Consider the following 12,180-nt stretch of genomic DNA (forward strand, 5'->3'; position numbering starts at 1 on the left):
CGCAGACAGAACAGCAATATTTTCACAACTCACAACAGTGTTAACCGGTTAACGCCCTGGGTTAACCGGTTAACGCAAGCAAAACAGCAATACCTCACAATTCCTAACAGTGTTAACCGGTTAACACCCTGGGTTAACCGGTTAACGCAAGACAGAAAGCTGTTCCTGCGCTAACACGAAGCAGAATGCAGAATTCTCCGCATTTTCCGCCGTTGGAGGACTTCCGGACCTCCGATTCCGATTCCGTAAAAAGCTATACGTTCGGGAAATAACAACTCACACAAATACAGATTCAATTACAGCTTTAACACAACTTATCCAACACAATTTTTCAGCATTCAACATCCCAATTAGGGTCAATTCAACGGTTTATCACTATCCATTACATGTTAACCCATAATACCCATTAAACGACGATAAACCCCCCTTACCTGAGTTAATCCGGCGAATCTTTAAGCTTCAAGCTTTTCTCTTCTCCAACCTTCTTCCTCTTGCTCCGTCTCTTTGCCCTTTTCCTCTTTTCAGCCGCTTCTCTGCTTTTCACGTAAAACCCTTTCTTTACCAAATGGGACTCTTTTTCTTATTTCCAACTTATATATATTTTCCAATAATTATTATTCCACTAATAATAATAATAATAATCCAATAATTCCAATTATTTAATTAAATTAATAAATATAATATTAACTTAAATTAAATAATTATCTTATTTTTATCGGGGTGTTACAACTCTCCCCCACTAAAAGAGTTTTCGTCCTCGAAAACATACCTCAAGCGAATAACTCCGGATAAGACTCCTTCATCTGACTCTCAAGTTCCCAAGTCACATTGCCACCTGCTGGTCCTCCCCAAGCTACCTTTACCAAAGCAATCTCTTTACCCCGCAACTGCTTCAACTCACGATCCTCGATCCTCATAGGTGATGTTTCAACAGTCAGGTTATCTCTCACCTGTACATCATCTATTTGGACTACATGCGACGGATCAGGAATGTACCTCCTCAACTGAGACACATGAAAAACCTCATGCAAATTCGCAAGTGACGGCAGTAAAGCGATACGATAGGCTACCTCCCCTATCCTCTCCAAAATCTGATAAGGACCAATAAATCGAGGTGTCAACTTCTTCGACTTCAAAGCTCGACCAACTCCAGTTATCGGAGTAACACGGAGAAACACATGATCCCCCCTCTTGAAACTCAAGTGACTTCCTTCTCTTGTCGTGATAACTCTTCTGACGACTCTGAGCAATTCTCATCTTCTCCTGAATCATCTTAATCTTTTCCGTAGTCTGTTGAACAATCTCCGGTCCAACCACAGCACTCTCACCGGACTCATACCAACATAAAGGCGTCTGACATCTCCTACCATACAAAGCTTCAAACGGGGCCATACCAATGCTCGAATGAAAACTATTGTTGTAGGTAAACTCAATCAAAGGTAAGTAACAATCCCAAGCACCTCCCTTTTCCAAAACACAAGCCCTCAAAAGATCCTCTAGTGACTGAATCGTCCTCTCAGTCTGACCATCAGTCTGCGGATGATATGCAGAACTCAATCTCAGCTTAGTTCCCAAAGCCCTCTGCAAACCTTCCCAGAACTTCGATGTAAATCTAGGATCTCTGTCCGAAACAATACTCGACGGAATACCATGCAAACTTACAATTTTCTCAATATACAACTCAGCTAATCTCTCTAACGAATAATCCATTCTGATCGGAATGAAATGAGCCGATTTTGTCAATCTGTCAACAATCACCCAAATAGCTTCAAAATTCTTACTTGTCCTCGGTAAACCAGAAACAAAATCCATACTGATACTATCCCACTTCCACTCTGGAATAGCCAACGGTTGCATTAGCCCAGACGGCTTCTGATGCATCAATCTTTGACTTCTGACAAGTCAAACAAGAATAAACAAAACTCGCAATTTCTCTTTTCATTCCCGGCCACCAAAATAACCTTTTCAAATCATGATACATCTTCGTAGCTCTAGGATGAATACTCAGGCCACTACGATGTCCTTCCTCAAGAATACTCTTCTTAAATTCGATAACATCCGGAATACACACCCGATTACCAAATTTCAAAACACCATTCTCATCAACTCTGAATTCACCACCTTGATCTTGATTCACTAGAGTCAACTTATCAACCAAAAGCACATCGGATTTCTGACCCTCTCTAATCTCATCCAGAATACCACTCGTTAACTTCAACATTCCCAGTTTAACACTATTGTGAGTACTCTCACACACCAAACTCAAGTCTCTAAACTGCTCAATTAAATCCAGTTCCTTAACCATTAACATAGACATATGCAATGATTTCCGACTCAATGCATCAGCCACTACGTTTGCTTTACCCGGATGGTAATTCAAACCAAAGTCATAATCCTCCAGAAACTCTAACCATCTCCTCTGTCTCATATTCAGCTCTTTCTGATCAAACAAATACTTTAAACTTTTTGGTCACTGAAAACCTCAAATGATTCCGACGAACTCGGTAATATCAGGATAGGAGCAGTAGTTAACCTTCTCTTTAACTCTTGGAAACCTTCTTCACATTTTGAGTCCCAAACAAACGCTTGCCCCTTTCTAGTCAACATCGTCAACGATAACGCCAACTTAGAAAATCCCTCAATGAACTTCCTATAATAACCAGCCGAACCAAGGAAACTTCGAATCTCAGCAACAGACTTCGGAGCTTCCCACTGAGATACCGCTTCTATCTTAGAAGGATCAACAGCAACACCACCTCTTGAAATCACATGACCAGGAAACTAACTTCTTCTAACCAACCACACCGGTGCACCCCACGGTGACACACTCGGACGAATAAATTTCTTATCCAACAGATCTTCCAACCGACTCTTCAATTCAGTTAACTCAACAACAGACATACGGTACGGAGCCATCGACATCGGCCTAGTACCAGGTACCAAATCAATCGAGAACTCAACTTCACGCTCTGGCGGTAATTCATTCACTTCTTCAGGAAACACATCAGGAAAATCACACACCACGGCTAGATCGCGAATCACAAGTTTATCTTTAGCCTCCAAAGTCGCTAACAGCATAAACAACTCTGCCCCATCTGTTGCCGCCTCATTCACCTGCCTTGCTGATAGAAACAAACTCTTTCCTTCCTCAATCTCAGGAAAGATCACAGTCTTATCAAAACAGTTGATATAAACTCAGTTACACACCAACCAGTTCATACCCAAGATAACATCAATCTGCACTAGTGGAAGACACACGAGGTCCATCCCAAAGTCTCTACCAAAAATACTCAAAGGACAATCTAAACAAACTGAAGTAGTAGTCACTGAACCCTTCGCAGGAGTATCAATCACCATACTTCCATGCATCTCAGATATCTCTAATTTAAGTTTCACAGCACAATCCAAAGATATAAAGGAATGAGTCGCACCTGTGTCAATAATAGCTACAAGAGGAAAGCCATTAATATAACACGTACCTCGGATCAAACGATCATCTGCATAAGTCTCAGAACCCGATAAAGCAAAGACCTTGCCTTCCGACTGATTCTCTTTCTTCGGCTTAGGACACTGTGGACTGATATGACCCACCTCTCCACAGTTGAAACAAGTCACAGTCTTCAACCGGCACTCTGCAGCCAAGTGACCACTTTTGCCACACTTGAAACACTTCTTCTCAGCACTGGTACACTCATAGAAACGATGTCCAGCCTGACCACATCTGTAACACTTAGCAGGGGCACTGGAGTCTCCCCCACTAGGCCTCTTCATCCCACTTTGTCTCTGGAAACCTTTGCCAACTGCATACGGTTTCCCACGATCATTCTGATTCTTGCTTTTCCTATCAACCCTTTGCTGATAGCTCTCTGCTCTAGCCTTGGTATCCTGTTCAAAAATCCTGCAACAGTCAACCAAATCGGAAAACTCTCTAATCCGCTGATACCCAATAGCCTGCTTGATCTCGGGACGTAACCCGTTCTCAAACTTCACACATTTCGAAAATTCCCCAGTAGCATCATCATAGGGAGTGTAATACTTCGACAGCTCTGTGAACTTAGCAGCATACTCAGTAACAGACCGATTGCCCTGCTTCAATTCTAAGAACTCTATCTCTCTCCTTCCTCTGACATCCTCTGGAAGGTACTTCCTCAGAAATCTCTCTCTGAACACCGCCCAAGTGACCTCAGCACTCCCGGCAGCTTCTAACTCAGTGCGGGTAGCAACCCACCAATCATCTGCTTCCTCTGACAGCATATGCGTACCGAACCTGACCTTCTGGTTATCGGCACACTCAGTCACTCGGAAGATCCTCTCGGTCTCCTTCAACCACTTCTGAGCACCATCTGGATCGTATGCTCCCTTGAACATTGGAGGATTGTTCTTCTGGAACTCACTCAGTTGACGAGCAGCTCCCATTCCCACAACATTCGGATTTCCCCCAAGTACTCCAGCTAGCATACCCAGAGCCTCAGCAATCACAGCATCGTCTCTACTTCTTCCAGCCATCTCTATTCTGAGAACCTAACAAGATAAAACAATAAGTACTGATAGGGTTATACAACACCTATCACGTACAGGGGAACAGAATAATTACGACTCGACTCGACCGACTATGCTCTGATACCACTAATGTAACACCCTTCTAAAATACCCCAAATATTTAATTAAAATAGCAATATATCAATCAGAGTAATTATGCAATTAAGGGTGTCACACAATCATTTCACACCATTCACCATAATAACTGTCATGCTCTTTTATTAATGCAAAACATAAAGCATTTGCACAATACGCAGCGGATAGAAATCAAATCAATCATGCAAAACATGTAACACATTACATATAAAATTATTCAACAAGGTAAAACATCCCGTCCCGATGTTACATCTATCAGAGCATGACCCACTAAGGAGACTACACTAGACTCCAAGCACTAGCTTCTACTCAATCACTGCTCGTTACCTGAAAAATAGTTGTAAGGGTGAGTTCCTCAATCGATATAATAAGCATTATAAAATATCATGTAATGCTAAGTAAATAACACATTAATCACCCTAATCATATCACACATTCGGTAACGGCACATCAACTCAAATGGCATACTCAATACCAACACAATTCATACTCATACCCAATGCCAACACAAACACACGTATAATATTGGAATACATCCATTCATATTATACGTCATACATACATTATGCAATGAGACTCCATGCATGCGGTACCGACTATTCGTGAACATATAGTTCACCTCACCGATCAAATCCAGATACGGCTACCAAGCCCACTAGTCCCACTCATTTGAGACATAGTGACTCACTCACTAATTCCTCACCACGGGAATTAGCTACCACCCCAAGGGCCATGCTATGCACGCTAATTCACCTAGCATGCAAACATCAACAACAGTCCATAATGACTAACTCACTAATTCCTCACTATGGGAATTAGCTACCACCATAAAGGCCACAATATGCATACTAAATCACCTAGCAATGCAAAATCATCAACAATAATCCACAATGGACATATGCTCACACCCTAAGCCATAAACAGTCCATTCACAATTGCATACATAACATATACATTCACAGCATTATGCATACCATCATACATTCATCAACACACGTATCAAAACATCATATCATGTCAAATAATTAATCACAGTATTAGCACACTCCACTAATACCTATACCGCTCAAAACAGCGGGAATTAATCCCTATTACATCATACGCCAATATAGGCCAAACACCAATTATGCACACATTATTCAAATATTAATTTTTCACTTTTCCAACAGTGTTAACCGGTTAACGCCCTGGGTTAACCGGTTAACGCAACACAGAACACGCTTTCTGGCAAAACTCAACAGTGTTAACCGGTTAACGCCCTGGGTTAACCGGTTAACGCAGACAGAACAACAATATTTTCACAACTCACAACAGTGTTAACCGGTTAACGCCCTGGGTTAACCGGTTAACGCAAGCGAAACAGCAATACCTCACAATTCCTAACAGTGTTAACCGGTTAACACCCTGGGTTAACCGGTTAACGCAAGACAGAAAGCTGTTCCTGCGCTAACACGAAGCAGAATGCAGAATTCTCCGCATTTTCCGCCGTTGGAGGACTTCCGGACCTCCGATTCCGTAAAAAGCTATACGTTCGGGAAATCACAACTCACACAAATACAGATTCAATTACAGCTTTAACACAACTTATCCAACACAATTTTTAGCATTCAACATCCCAATTAGGGTCAATTCAACGGTTTATCACTACCCATTACATGTTAACCCATAATACCCATTAAACGACGATAAACCCCCCTTACCTGAGTTAATCCGGCGAATCTTTAAGCTTCAAGCTTTTCTCTTCTCCAACCTTCTTCCTCTTGCTCCGTCTCTTTGCCCTTTTCCTCTTTTCAGCCGCTTCTCTGCTTTTCACGTAAAACCCTTTCTTTACCAAATGGGACTCTTTTTCTTATTTCCAACTTATATATATTTTCCAATAATTATTATTCCACTAATAATAATAATAATAATCCAATAATTCCAATTATTTAATTAAATTAATAAATATAATATTAACTTAAATTAAATAATTATCTTATTTTTATCGGGGTGTTACAGCGTGCCTGTGAAGCAGAAGCTCAGAAGAACTCATCCTGATATGGCAGTGAAGATATAAGAGGAAGTTCAGAAACAAATTGATGCGGGGTTTCTGGTGACTTCTACGTATCCTTAATGGGTGGCCAATATTGTGCCCGTGCCTAAGAAAGACGGAAAAGTCCGGATGTGTGTGGATTATAGAGATTTGAATAAAGCTAGTCCGAAAGATGATTTCCCTCTACCACATATTGATATGTTGGTAGACAATACAGCTAAATTCAATGTCTTCTCATTTATGGATGGATTTTCCGGATATAATCAGATTAAGATGGCACCCGAGGATATGGAGAAGACAACATTCATCACACCTTGGGGAACATTCTGTTATCGAGTGATGCCCTTCGGTTTGAAGAACGCCAGAGCCACGTATCAACGAGCTATGACTACCTTGTTCCATGATATGATGCACAAGGAGATCGAAGTATATGTCGATGATATGATCGCTAATCCCAATATCACCGTGATGCGCTTGGATAGACCAACTCATATATTTGCAGTTGAAGAAGTAAAAGATGATAAGCCATGGTATTATGACATCAAGTGTTTCCTCCAGAACCAAGTTTATCCGCCTGGGGCATCTGTGAAAGATAGGAAAACTTTGAGGAGATTGTTAGGCAGTTTCTACCTCAATGGTGAAGTGCTTTACAAGAGGAATTTTGACATGGTTCTGCTCAGATGCGTGGATAGACACGAAGCAGACCTGTTGATGACTGAGGTCCATGAGGGTTCATTTGGTACTCATTCCAATGGACATGCCATGGCTAGAAAGATGTTGAGAGCAGGCTACTATTGGCTGACAATGGAGTCTGTCTGCTGCAAATATGTGAAGAAATGTCATAAGTGTCAGATTTATGCGGATAAGATTCATATTCCCCCGACACTTCGGAATGTGATTTCATCACCATGGCCTTTCTCTATGTGGGGAATTGACATGATTGGCATGATTGAGCCGAAAGCGTCCAATGGACACAAGTTTATTCTCGTAGCAATTGGTTACTTCACTAAATGGGTTGAAGCTGCATCATATGCAAATGTGACCAAGCAGGTGGTCGTGAAGTTTATCAAGAATCAACTCATATGTCGTTATGGTGTGCCAGATAAGATCATTACTGATAACGAATCTAATCTAAATGACAAGATGATGAAAGAGTTGTGTAGTGAGTTCAAGATTGCACACCATAACTCTTCTCCTTACAGACCCAAGATGAATGGGGCTGTTGAAGCTGCTAATAAGAATATCAAGAAGATTATCCAGAAGATGGTTGTTACGTACAAAGATTGGCATGAGATGCTGCCATTTGCTTTGCATGGATATCGTACATCTGTCCGCACTTCAACAGGGGCAACCCCTTTCTCTCTTGTTTATGGCATGGATGCCGTACTCCCAGTAGAGGTGGAGATCCCATCAATGAGAGTCTTGATGGAGGCCAAGTTGACTGATGCTGAATGGATTCAGAGTCGTTATGACCAGCTGAATTTGATTGAAGAGAAGAGATTGACTGCCATGTGTCATGGTCAGTTGTATCAGCAGAGAATGAAGAAATCTTTTGATAAGAAGGTCAAGCCTCATGTGTTCCGAGAAGGTGACCTTGTGCTCAAGAAAGTCTTGTCTTTCGCGCCCGATTCCAGGGGCAAGTAGACTCCAAACTATGAAGGTCCATATGTTGTTAAGAGAGCCTTTTCAGGCAGTGCTTTGATACTTACAACTATGGATGGGGAGGATTTCACTCTTCCTGTGAATTCAGATGCAGTCAAGAAATACTTCGCCTAAAAATAAAAACATAATAGCTCGCTAAGTTGAAAACCCGAAAGAGCAGCTTAGGCAAAAAAAGAGCATCTCGGTGGATTGAAAACCCGAAAGGGCGATCCAGGCAAAAGTTAGAGACATGAAAAAATGAATATATGCATCCCGCTAGATTGAGTACCTCATCCTGGGGCAATCTAGGCAAAAATTAGGGATTTGGCAAGTAACTGCATCCTGACAAGACTGTGTTCTACAACTGTCATTTCATCAGAGATTCTCGTTCATTCGTCGTCAACTGAAGCTTCGAATACATCGAACTCGGAATTGGTGGAGAAATGGTCATTATGTTCAATGTAGCCCTTTTCCAATATATATCACCAATTTCAAACTTGAAAAGATCTATGGAGTCTTGCCATTTGCAGACTACCATTCCATCAAATGAATTTGAGCTTTATCCAATTATTTGCACTCTTATTTGTTTCTATTCAACAAATGTTTTGCATGTTTTAATTGATAAAATATCATTGTTTTAAATAAACAAATTTTTCACAAATTGTTTTTTAACAAAGTGAACATTCACAATGATGAAAAGATACTTAGGAGATTCTCAGTGCTCTCCCAAGGGTGGCATGATTTCCAACAGGGTAAGACATTTGTTCATATTCCTGGCATGAATGTATCTTTTTCTCCCAGAATATTTGTTGTGGGTTACTCTCCCGAGCAGAGTGTTTGTTGAGGTTATTCATCTCCCCTCTCTTCAGCAGAGCAGTGGTCTTCCCTCCTCAGCAAAAGTGTCCTCTTTGGAAGGTTCGGTATTTGGTGGTTGATCCCCAGTATTTCTTCACTTCCTCGGATAAATCCCCAGCGGAGTTATTGGTGTGGTGGATTTTATCCGTAATGGTTCATCCCCAGCAGAGTTGTTGGTGTGTTGGATCTTATCTATGATGATATTATTTTCCTCAGATAGATCCCCAGCGGAGTTGTTGGTGTGTTGGATCTTATATGTGATGATGTTATCCCCTGCAGAGATATTGTTGTTTCCTGGCATATCTAATCCCCAGTAGAGTTGTTTGTGTGACAGATTCTACTTGTGTGATCTTTTCTCCTCAGCAGGTGTGATTTCCTTAGTGAGTTTGGTACTTGGTGTTGGATCACCAGATTCCCCTTATCTCCCTCAGATGGATTCCCCAGTAGAGTTGCTTTTGTGGCAGTTCCTGCCTGTGCAATGAACTTTTTTCCTCAACTGAGACTGATGATTCATCCCTGCAGAGGTGTTGTTGTCTCTGATCCCCGGCAGATTGGATATTCTCCGGTGATCTTGGCTTTCTCTCTTGAAATGTAGTACGGGGTGTTTGATTCCTGGACCTGTTTGTGTTAGATATGTTTGTTTTGTCAGCATTCATCATACATAAACCATGCATATACATGCAAAATTATAACATTCAGATATTCATGTTGCATTCTTTACCATATATCGTTGTTTGTTGTCTCCTGCTATTTGGTGATATATATCTCCCCAAGCAGATGTCGGTGTCTGATCCCTCCATGTAGAGTCAGCCCCTTAAGCAGAAAGTGTTTATCTTTCCTGCCATTTCCCCACTGAGTTATATCCTCGTGGACGACGGTTGTTTTTGCTTCCTCCCAACACATATATTGGGATGAGTTCCCCTATTGAGTTATATCCTCATTAGGATGAGTCTTGATTCAGTTTGCCTTTTTGGTTTGATCCTAAATTGGCCTCTTGTGATTGTCTCTGGTGTTTCCCTGTGGTAAATGAATAATTGCTCAGTAATCAGTAATTATTCACCTTATCCTCAGTGGAGTTTGTGGTCTTCTACCTTCATACCGGTAGTTGTAAATCCCATTTTTCCCCTCCCCAACGGAGTTTGCGGTTTTCTACCTTTATACCGGTAGTTGTAAATCCTACTTTCTTCCCCTAGCGGAGTTTATGGTTTTCTACCCTTATACCGGTAGTTGTAAACCCTATGTTCCTCCCCTCGCAGAGTTAACCTTTGTTGTTCATCCTAGTTGATGACGATTACTCTTCTGTGGTTTCCTACCCAGTAACCGGTAGGTGTAATCCCCTCCTTGATGGTTATCTTCATCCAGTATTCGATGTTGATATTCCCTCTTTTTCCTGGGTAATTGCCTTGTGCTCGCAATTTATCCCTAGTGAGTCATCTTTCGTCTACCCTGTTGTTGTTGGTAACGATTGTTTCTCTCCTGAATTGGTCATCATTATATACCTAGTTTTGGTATCCCGATGCCTTTTCTCTTTTCGGTTGATTTATCCTTTATTAACCCAGTAACCGGTTGTGGATAATCTTCCATGCGAGCTTACTATCTACGTTCTGACGGTAATAGATAGTATATCTCATGCACTCTCTGGTTGAAGCTTTCGTTTTTCCCCAGTTGAGTAGATTCATTCCCCCTTTGCAGAGTTAACCATTGTTGTTCATCTTAGTTGATGACGGTCCTTTTCTGTGGTTTTCTACCCAGTATCCGGTAGATGTAATCCCCTCTTTGACGGTTATCATTATCCAATATTCGGTATTGATATTCCCTCCTTTGTTCGGATAATTGCTCTGATTAAGCAATTTTATCCCCAGTGGGTCCTCTTTCATTTACCGTTTGCCGGTGATGTTTGTTACTCCCCTTTTTTAGCATATCTCCCAGTAACCGGTGATATGTCTCCTGGATCGTTGCCTTTGTCAATGTATCCCCAGTGAGTCAGCTCTCATTTATCCTTTGTTGATAATGATTGTTTCTCCCTTTGATTGGTCATCATTATATACCTAGTTTTGGTATCCCGATGTCTTTCTCTGTCGGTCGATTTATCCTTTATTAACCCAGTAGCCGGTTGTGGATAATCTTCCATGCGAGTATATTATCTACGTTTTGACGGTAATAGATAATATATCTCATGCACTCTTTGGTCGATTTTTTTTGTTCTTCCCCATTCGAGTAAGATTCGTATTCCCTTTGCGGAATCGAATGTCCATCCTGTAAGTCGAGTTTGCTTTTTCAGTCCTCCTTTTGGATGATGAGTGTCTTGGAAATAAACCCCAATTCACGCCTCGGTTGATTTATCCTTTATTAACCCAGTAACCGGTTGTGGATAATCTTCCATGCGAGTATATTATTTACGTTTTGACGGCAATAGATAATATATCTCATGCACTCTTTGGTCGAAGTCTTTTGTTCTTCCCCATTTGAGTAAGATTCGTATTCCCTTTGCGGAATCGAATATTCATCCTATAAACAAGTTTGCGTTTCTGCTCTCTTCTGGATAATGAGTGTCTTGGGAATAAAGCCCAATTCACGCTTTGGTTGGTCACCTATTATATGCCCAGTAACCGGTATCCTTGGTGTTCCTTCCTTTCGAGTATATTATCTATGTTTTGACGGCAATAGATAACATATCTCATGCACTCTTTGGTCGAAGCCTTCTGTCCTTCCCCATTCGAGTAAGATTCGTATTCCCTTTGCGGAATCGAATATCCGTCCTATAATCGAGTCTGCTTTTTGCCCTCTCTTTGGATGATGAGTGTTTTGGGAATATTCCTCAATTCACGCCTTGGTTGGTCACCTATTATATGCCCAGTAACCGGTATCCCTGGTGTTCCTTCCTTCTGCTCCCTATTATGACCTTGGTCCCCTGTGGAGTCAGATTTTCCTGAGTCGAGATATGCCTTTTTAGGTCTTCCTCAGATGATTTGGTTGATTGATATCTCTCACTCATATACCGGTCTTAGATATTCATT

The sequence above is a fragment of the Lathyrus oleraceus genome, chromosome 2 (assembly GCF_024323335.1).
Source record: "Lathyrus oleraceus cultivar Zhongwan6 chromosome 2, CAAS_Psat_ZW6_1.0, whole genome shotgun sequence".
In the NCBI taxonomy this organism is placed as follows: Eukaryota; Viridiplantae; Streptophyta; class Magnoliopsida; order Fabales; family Fabaceae; genus Lathyrus; species Lathyrus oleraceus.